The following is a 7,183-nucleotide window of genomic DNA, read 5'->3' as shown; positions in this document are numbered from 1 at the left end:
CACGATCTCCAGCTTTGTGGGTCAGACTCTGCTTTGGCAGCTCAGAGCCTGCTTGGGATTCTCTCTCTCTCCCTCTCTATTTGCCTGGTTCCCACTCATGCTGTCTCTATCTCTTTCAAAATAAATAAATAAACTTAAAACAAAACAAAACAAAACTTTGGGGTAGGTAGTTTTGCAAAACCTTCACAGGAGGCATAGCGGGTTAAAAGATTCTTTTACTTATCCTGTGTGTGTGCATATGTACAGCTGTGTTAAGGTTGCCACATTTAGCAAATAAAATAATTAGCACACAGCTAAATTCAAATTTCAGAAAATAAAGAATATTTTAGTGCAAAGACATCGCATGCAACTAAGCATATTTCACAGGACATACTTACGCTAATATTTTTGGTATTTACCTGGCATTTAAATTTAACTATGTGTGTTTGCATGCATACGTGAGCAAGAATCAGTAATGTGAGCTGATGAGCTATTCTTTCAGACTTCTTTTTCTTTTTTTTTTTTTAATTTTTTTTTTCAACGTTTATTTCTTTTTGGGACAGAGAGAGACAGAGCATGAACGGGGGAGGGGCAGAGAGGGAGACACAGAATCGGAAACAGGCTCCAGGCTCTGAGCCATCAGCCCAGAGCCTGACGCGGGGCTCGAACTCACGGACCGCGAGATCGTGACCTGGCTGAAGTCGGACGCTCAACCGACTGTGCCACCCAGGCGCCCCCAGACTTATTTTTCTAAAAGAGCAGCTCAGAGCAGGTCATGAGACATTTTAGCACTGTATGTTTTCTTAATCATTATAACTTTAAAAAGCAATGGAATTTATACGGATAGAGTTTATTTCATTGTTTTAAAAAAAGGTTTCTAAGGTTTAACCTGAAATAGAGGAAACTGTTGTTTAATAACAGCTTCTATAATCAATGTTTTTACGTACTACCTTACTTTAAGGTACAGAATCATTTACTTAGATTCTACTTTTTCAAAAATTCAGGGGGTGCCTGGGTGGCTCAGTCTGTTAAGCGTCTGACTTCGGCTCAGGTCGTGATCTCACAGTTCGGGAGTTCGAGCCCTGCGTGGGGCTCTGGGCTGCCAGCTCAGAGCCTGGACCCTTCTTTGGAGTCTGTGTCTCCCTCTCTTTCTGCCTCGCCCCTGCTCACGCTCTGTTTCTCTCTCTCTCAAAAATAAGCAAGCAGACATTGAAAAAATTTTAAAAAATAAAATAAAAAACCGAAGCTGCCCAAAATGTTATGAAGTGCCCACGTGACGGAAGCCTTGCCTCTGCTTTGTGCGGTGGCTTCTGGTCCCATCACAGGATACTCCCCATCTGCACTCGGTGAGGCATGTGGTTGGGATAGGCATAGCAGCCAGGTAATTTCTGGGGCCAGCTGGTAGCCGTCCAGACGCGTGTGCAGGTGGAGTGAAATCCCACGGTCCTTACGACCGTGCTTTGTGTGTTTACAAAGCGGTTCCTGGTGGCATTCCTCTTGCTCACACTGGGTGGACCAGCCCGCGGAGGCCGCGCCTTGGTGACGTGAGACTTAAGAGTCGTTACTGGAATTTTCTCCATTACGAGTTCCTGCCTTCTCTCTGCAGCCTACTTCCGCTCACAGATGAACCGTTTACAGGAGGCTGTTCGGGCTACCATCCGCACTCCTCCCCAGTGCTCCTCCTTCCCTCTGGGCCTGAGAGCTATGCCCTGACCCCAGAGTGCTGGCGGGGGACCGCGGTCATCCAAGCTCAGCGCGCCTCGTGACTTGGCCACTGGGCACCTGGCAGCGAATTTATTTATCTTCAGCTTCTTCGGTGTGGGCGCCTGGTGCTTACGATTTCGCATCGATTGTGACCTGACACCAGCCTCCCGAGGTCAAGTATGGTATTCACCGATTACAGGTAAGAGAAGCAAGAATCCGAAAGGAAAAGACAGGGAAGCTCACGTTGACTGAGTATCTGCTTTGTGCCCACCACTGTCTCAAGCATTTTACAAACATCATCTCAGACCTAAACTGGACACTGTAAGAAGTAGGGTTTGGAACACACGTTTTACCGACGGAGACACGAGCTCCGAAAAATTAGGAAATTTGTCCAAGAACCTATATAGCTAATGAGGTGTGGATGAGGAATACAAATGAGGCCTCCTCCCCAAAGCCCATGTGTGCCATTTCGCAAGGGTTCCCTCTGGAGGGGAGTTAGCTTTTCCAAGTTGACCCAGCTTGGATAGGAGAGACTGAGGATTCCGACTTAGGTAACTTTGACTCCGAAGCCCATGAAAACTAGCATTTCATTGGGCTAATTCGACCATTTAAAAAAAAAAAAAAACTCGGGTGTCCCGGGCAGATCCAAAAAAGTACCACGGTTCTTCCATTCCTAAATTCTGATAATTTGTGTGTATCAGTGTGTGGTTTGGGGAATGAGTGGAGCCTTGCAAAAGAGGCGAAGAGGTCCTGAGGTATGGTCTTCAGCTAGCTTGCTCCTTCTCGAAGCCTTGGTGATTAAAGTTAATTGAAACCTGGGTGTTTGAATATAAGCACTTTATTCACAAAGCAATGGGGATTATGCTGGTGCCATCTGTCTAATTGCAGAGGTCACGCAGCTGGAGCACAGACAGAATCCTGATGCATTTCTTAAGCAGCAGAAAGCATCAGAGTTCAGATACACAGAGAGAGTATTAGATACTTTCCTTAGAAGCCGGAGCAGGGGGTAGGTGCTTACGGTAGGTGGGAGGTGGGAGCCTTTTACACAGGTGAAAGGTTGGAAGAGGCTGAACTCTTGCTTTGAGCTTTGGGACGAACATACTGTGGGACCTTGGGCAGAATGCTTAACCCCTCTGAGTGGTCAGTTTCTCCATCTAGACGGCGGGATGGGCGGGCCACGTCTTTGTGTTCATCTACGTCTTACATTTTTTAATATTGTGATGTAGTTTTCTGCATTTTGCTTATATCTGTTAAAAAGCCAAGTCCTGTGTAATGGAGCTACAGCTAAGACCGAATTCGTCTAGAAAGCAGAGTCAGGGCAGCCTGCTGGTAAGACTGACCTTTAAGGGTCTTCCCCCCCCCCCCCCACGTCTATTTCCTCTTGGCCTTGGGCATCCAACAACAAACAGCATGCGTCTTGCCTGCTCGTGGCATCTTCCTTAGATCTGGTCCTTTGCAGGCAGCTTTCCATCCACAGACTTTCCTAATGGGCTTGGGCTTGCTTCTCATACGTCCTCCAGACCTGTCTGTTCCGGCCTCGTCCTGGGTCTCACACAGAGGCAGTGGGCACTGAGGTTCTAGCCCTGGGGTAAGGCCATCTGGGTTTTAATCTCGGCTTCATCATCCCTCAGCTGGGTGACACGGGGAAAATTACTTCGCATTCCTGTGCTCCAGGTTTCTCCTCTGTGTCAAAAAGTGTAGCACAGTGCGTGGCACAGGGTAAATGAGCACTATATATTATATAAAAGACAGGACTAGATGTTTCTGGGTAGCTAATGTGACCTATGAAATAGTAGGTCACTTACGTACTCACGGATGGCTATGACCACACATTTTTCTATCCCTGAACACGAACGTGCGTTTTTCCCATCCTTGTATGTTAATGAGCCGAATGGAATTCTTAGCAGTGACTTCCCATGGAGGAGGGCGTGTTGGGTAAGAACCCCTTCAGCAGTCCTCACATCACACGACGTAAGCTCCCTGTGAATCAGGGAGCTGGCTCTGTGAGTGCACAGTTGCCAGTGTTGGGCAGAAGGCTGTCCACGCTTTCCAGCAGCCCTGATGACAGCGAGCAAAAATTACTAGAACCACCAGAACTGCATTTCTTTTTTTTTTTTTTTAACTTTTATTTATTTTTGAGACAGAGAGAGACAGAGCATGAATGGGGGAGGATCAGAGAGAGAGAGGGAGACACAGAATCTGAAACAGGCTCCAGGCTCTGAGCTGTCAGCACAGAGCCCGACGCGGGGCTTGAACTCACGAACCGCGAGATCATGACCTGAGCTGAAGTCGGACGCTTAACCGACTGAGCCACCCAGGCGCCCCCAGAACTGCATTTCTTATTGCCCTCTTTAAATAGTGTTGGCGTGGGGCGCCTGGGTGGCGCAGTCGGTTAAGCGTCCGACTTCAGCCAGGTCACGATCTCGCGGTCCGTGAGTTCGAGCCCCGCGTCGGGCTCTGGGCTGATGGCTCGGAGCCTGGAGCCTGTTTCCGATGCTGTGTCTCCCTCTCTCTCTGCCCCTCCCCCGTTCATGCTCTGTTTCTCTCTGTCCCAAAAATAAATAAAAAACGTTGAAAAAAAAATTAAAAAAAAAAATAGTGTTGGCGTGGCAACTAGATGTGCTTATACACACACACACACACACACACACGCACACACACTACTAGAGTCCCCACTAGGCTCCATTCTAAAAGGACTATGAAAGCATCATGGGGCATCTATAAAGCTCTTATTTCCCTCTACATCAGTCTTCAGTATTTCTCTACTTATTGGATCCTACACTGCACTTTATGCTTCTATTGACTTCAAACGAAAAAAACAAACAAAAAAAAAACGGCTATGCACAAAAAACGGCTATGTAATCTCTTATTTTGAAATAATATTTTATTTTTCAGAAGGGTGTAACTATTCAATGGAATTGCTCCGACTTCAGCTCAGATCATGGTCTCATGGTTTATGAGTTCGAGCCCCACATCTGGCTTGGTGCTGAGAGCTAGGAGCCTGGAGCCCACTTCAAATTCTGTGTCTCCCTCTCTCTCTCTGCCCCTCCCCCACTTGCATTCTCTCTCTCTCTCTCTCTCTCTCAAAAATAAATAAACTTCTAAAAATTAAAAAAAAAAGAGAAAATCATAGAGAAGGAAACAAACTAAACAGAAAAATCAAAAGGATTCAGCCTTGGGGGGCTTGGGTGGCTCAGTTGGTTTAAGCATCCAAGTTCAGTTCAGGTCATGATCTCATGGTTTGTGAGTTCAAGCCAAGCATCGGGTTCTGCACTGACAGTAAGGAGCCTGCTTGGGATTCTCTCTCTCCCCCACCTTCTCTCTCTCTGCCCCTCCCCCACCCTGTTTCTCTCTCTCTCTCTCTCTCTCTCTCTCTCTCCCTTTCAAAATAAATAAATGAACTTAAGAAAAAAGGATTCAGTCTTTTACCAATGTCATGCTTTGCTCCCTCTATTCATTGAGTTTGACATTTGAACATTTATAAAAGGCTTGGTATTACGTGTGCGAAGATTTTCTCACATGTCACAGGCTTTTTCTACAGCAACCACTTGCCAACTTTAAGTATCGCGATCTAATGAGGGTCAAGTGCCAGTGTGACCAAACTCAGGTGTCTAAATGGTTTGGTTGAATAACCAATGGGGCTTTTTATTATAGAGCCCAACCTGGTCAGAGACTGGTTCTAAAAGAAACCATGTACTTTGTTAATTAGGGTTTTCTTTTAAATAAAAGAGTTACAGTAAATATTTTGAAAAGCAAAATAAGAAAAGGACATGTAAAGTGTTTTTGTCTGAAGCGGAATTAGATTCAGAACCTAGAGCAGAGCTTCAAAAGCCAAACATCCAGCTGAAGTTACCACAAACAGCTCCATTGAGTGGTGGTTTGGGAATAAAAATGAGAGCTATCTGGTATTGTTTTTCTTTATAAGGTTTTTTTTTTTTTGTATTTTATTCTTTACCATCGGCTAGGAGTCCTGACTGATAAAGATTATTTTGTGAATGAAATTAATGAATAGAGTAACCTCTATAAACCTCTGGTGGGCCACTGACCATGAACATGGCCACATGTCTTCTCCTGCAGGAAAAATATCACATTACTTAGACATATTCATGAGGTATTTCTGCACTATGTTTTTAAACATATTTTCTCTTGCACACTTTCCTTACAATAACTATCCCTTTCATCGAAGGAACATCGAAGCAACTCCAGGGAAAAGACACACAGGGTAAGATATCTGTATATGAAAAAAAGACACTAAAATATCAGCTTCAAAAAGCATGGGGGAGAAACCAGTTATGTTTCCCCTTTCTTTTCCAACACAAAGGAAGTAAGAAATTCTTTCATGGTTTTTATTTGTTTTTCAAATCACATTGTCCTCAACTCTTAAAATAATAATCTTCCTTGACAGTCATTTAATAATTGTGAGTGATCTATGACTTTATTATAAAATATTCATCTAATGATCTATTTCCTTTACCCCAGGGGCCAAGTACAAAGCTAGGGAATTATCTTGGTGATACTTTTAATAACTTCCTGTGGGATTGCAAACCTCAATCAAAGCTGACTCTGCAAAGGAGTTAATCACGTAATTTCACAGATTAGACACCACAGGGTTACTAATGAGAAACTTCAGTTTAGTGATACACTTTTTTTTTTCTTCCAGGAATATTTTGAGAGGCCTGTAACCTTTGGCTGACACCCAGCAAGGCTATTAGTTTAACCATGGGATGCACTACCAAACGCGTAAGAGTCAGGGAACTTCTTTTCTGGAAAGTTGATTGTAGGAATGGTTTGGTTAAAGAGCCCTCAGAAACAGATGAAATGGGTGAAAGGGGAAAAAAAGACAAGCATAAAAAAACTTGACTTCCGTCGGTTGGCATAATTGCTGCTTCTAGTGTCTTTTCAACCATATGCTCAAGATGGAAACTGCAGTTCACATTTAAATGTCACGCTGCCCTCTGTTCCATAAACATGTATCATCCACCACTAAATATTTAGATCTGAATTGTTGGAACTCAGTTCTGTGCCAGGGGTAGGGGGATTAATTCCTCTCAAGGTCCTCACATGATGGATCTTCCGCTGAAGTAAACATCCGAGAAGAGCTCACACTAAAGCCATAAAATATATAAATAAAGTTTAAAGTTTAATTAAGTCAACATTATTTAAAGTGGTTGTCATATTTTACAGTGAACTTTCCATGTTTATTTTGTATGACTCCTCATAAATAGCCCCTCCTGATCAGACAAAAAGCACAGTGAGGTTAAAGTCAAGGGCTCCAAACTTAGGGCTGGAAGAAGAATATTCCTGAGTCGGGGATAAGGCAATTTTGCTTCCCATTCTGCTTTTGTCGTAAAAGCTAGCCTGTTAGCTAGAAACTGAGTCAATATCTTATACAGATAGAATGCTTGAAAATCCTTTAAGGCTTCATCTGTTGGACTATGGGGAGATCGTATATACCCACACAGATAGGAACAGAGAGAAGCAAATAAAGGAGCATTAACTC

The 7,183-nt window shown here is 44.0% G+C and overlaps 1 long non-coding RNA gene across 1 annotated transcript; it reads left to right on the top strand.

Moving 5' to 3' along the window:
• Positions 1 to 1,620: 1,620 nt before the first annotated feature.
• LOC147581218 (uncharacterized) lies at positions 1,621 to 6,836 on the top strand. The gene is made up of 3 exons (XR_015250873.1): positions 1,621 to 1,882; positions 2,942 to 3,012; positions 6,344 to 6,836. It is a non-coding gene; the product is annotated as an uncharacterized LOC147581218 (long non-coding RNA).
• The last annotated feature ends 347 nt before the right edge of the window (positions 6,837 to 7,183 follow it).

The sequence above is a fragment of the Puma concolor genome, chromosome B2 (assembly GCF_028749965.1).
Source record: "Puma concolor isolate L17-30 chromosome B2, mPumCon1.1.hap2, whole genome shotgun sequence".
In the NCBI taxonomy this organism is placed as follows: Eukaryota; Metazoa; Chordata; class Mammalia; order Carnivora; family Felidae; genus Puma; species Puma concolor.
Note: the sequence above shows the minus strand (reverse complement) of the source record. Positions and strands in the feature narration are given on the sequence as shown.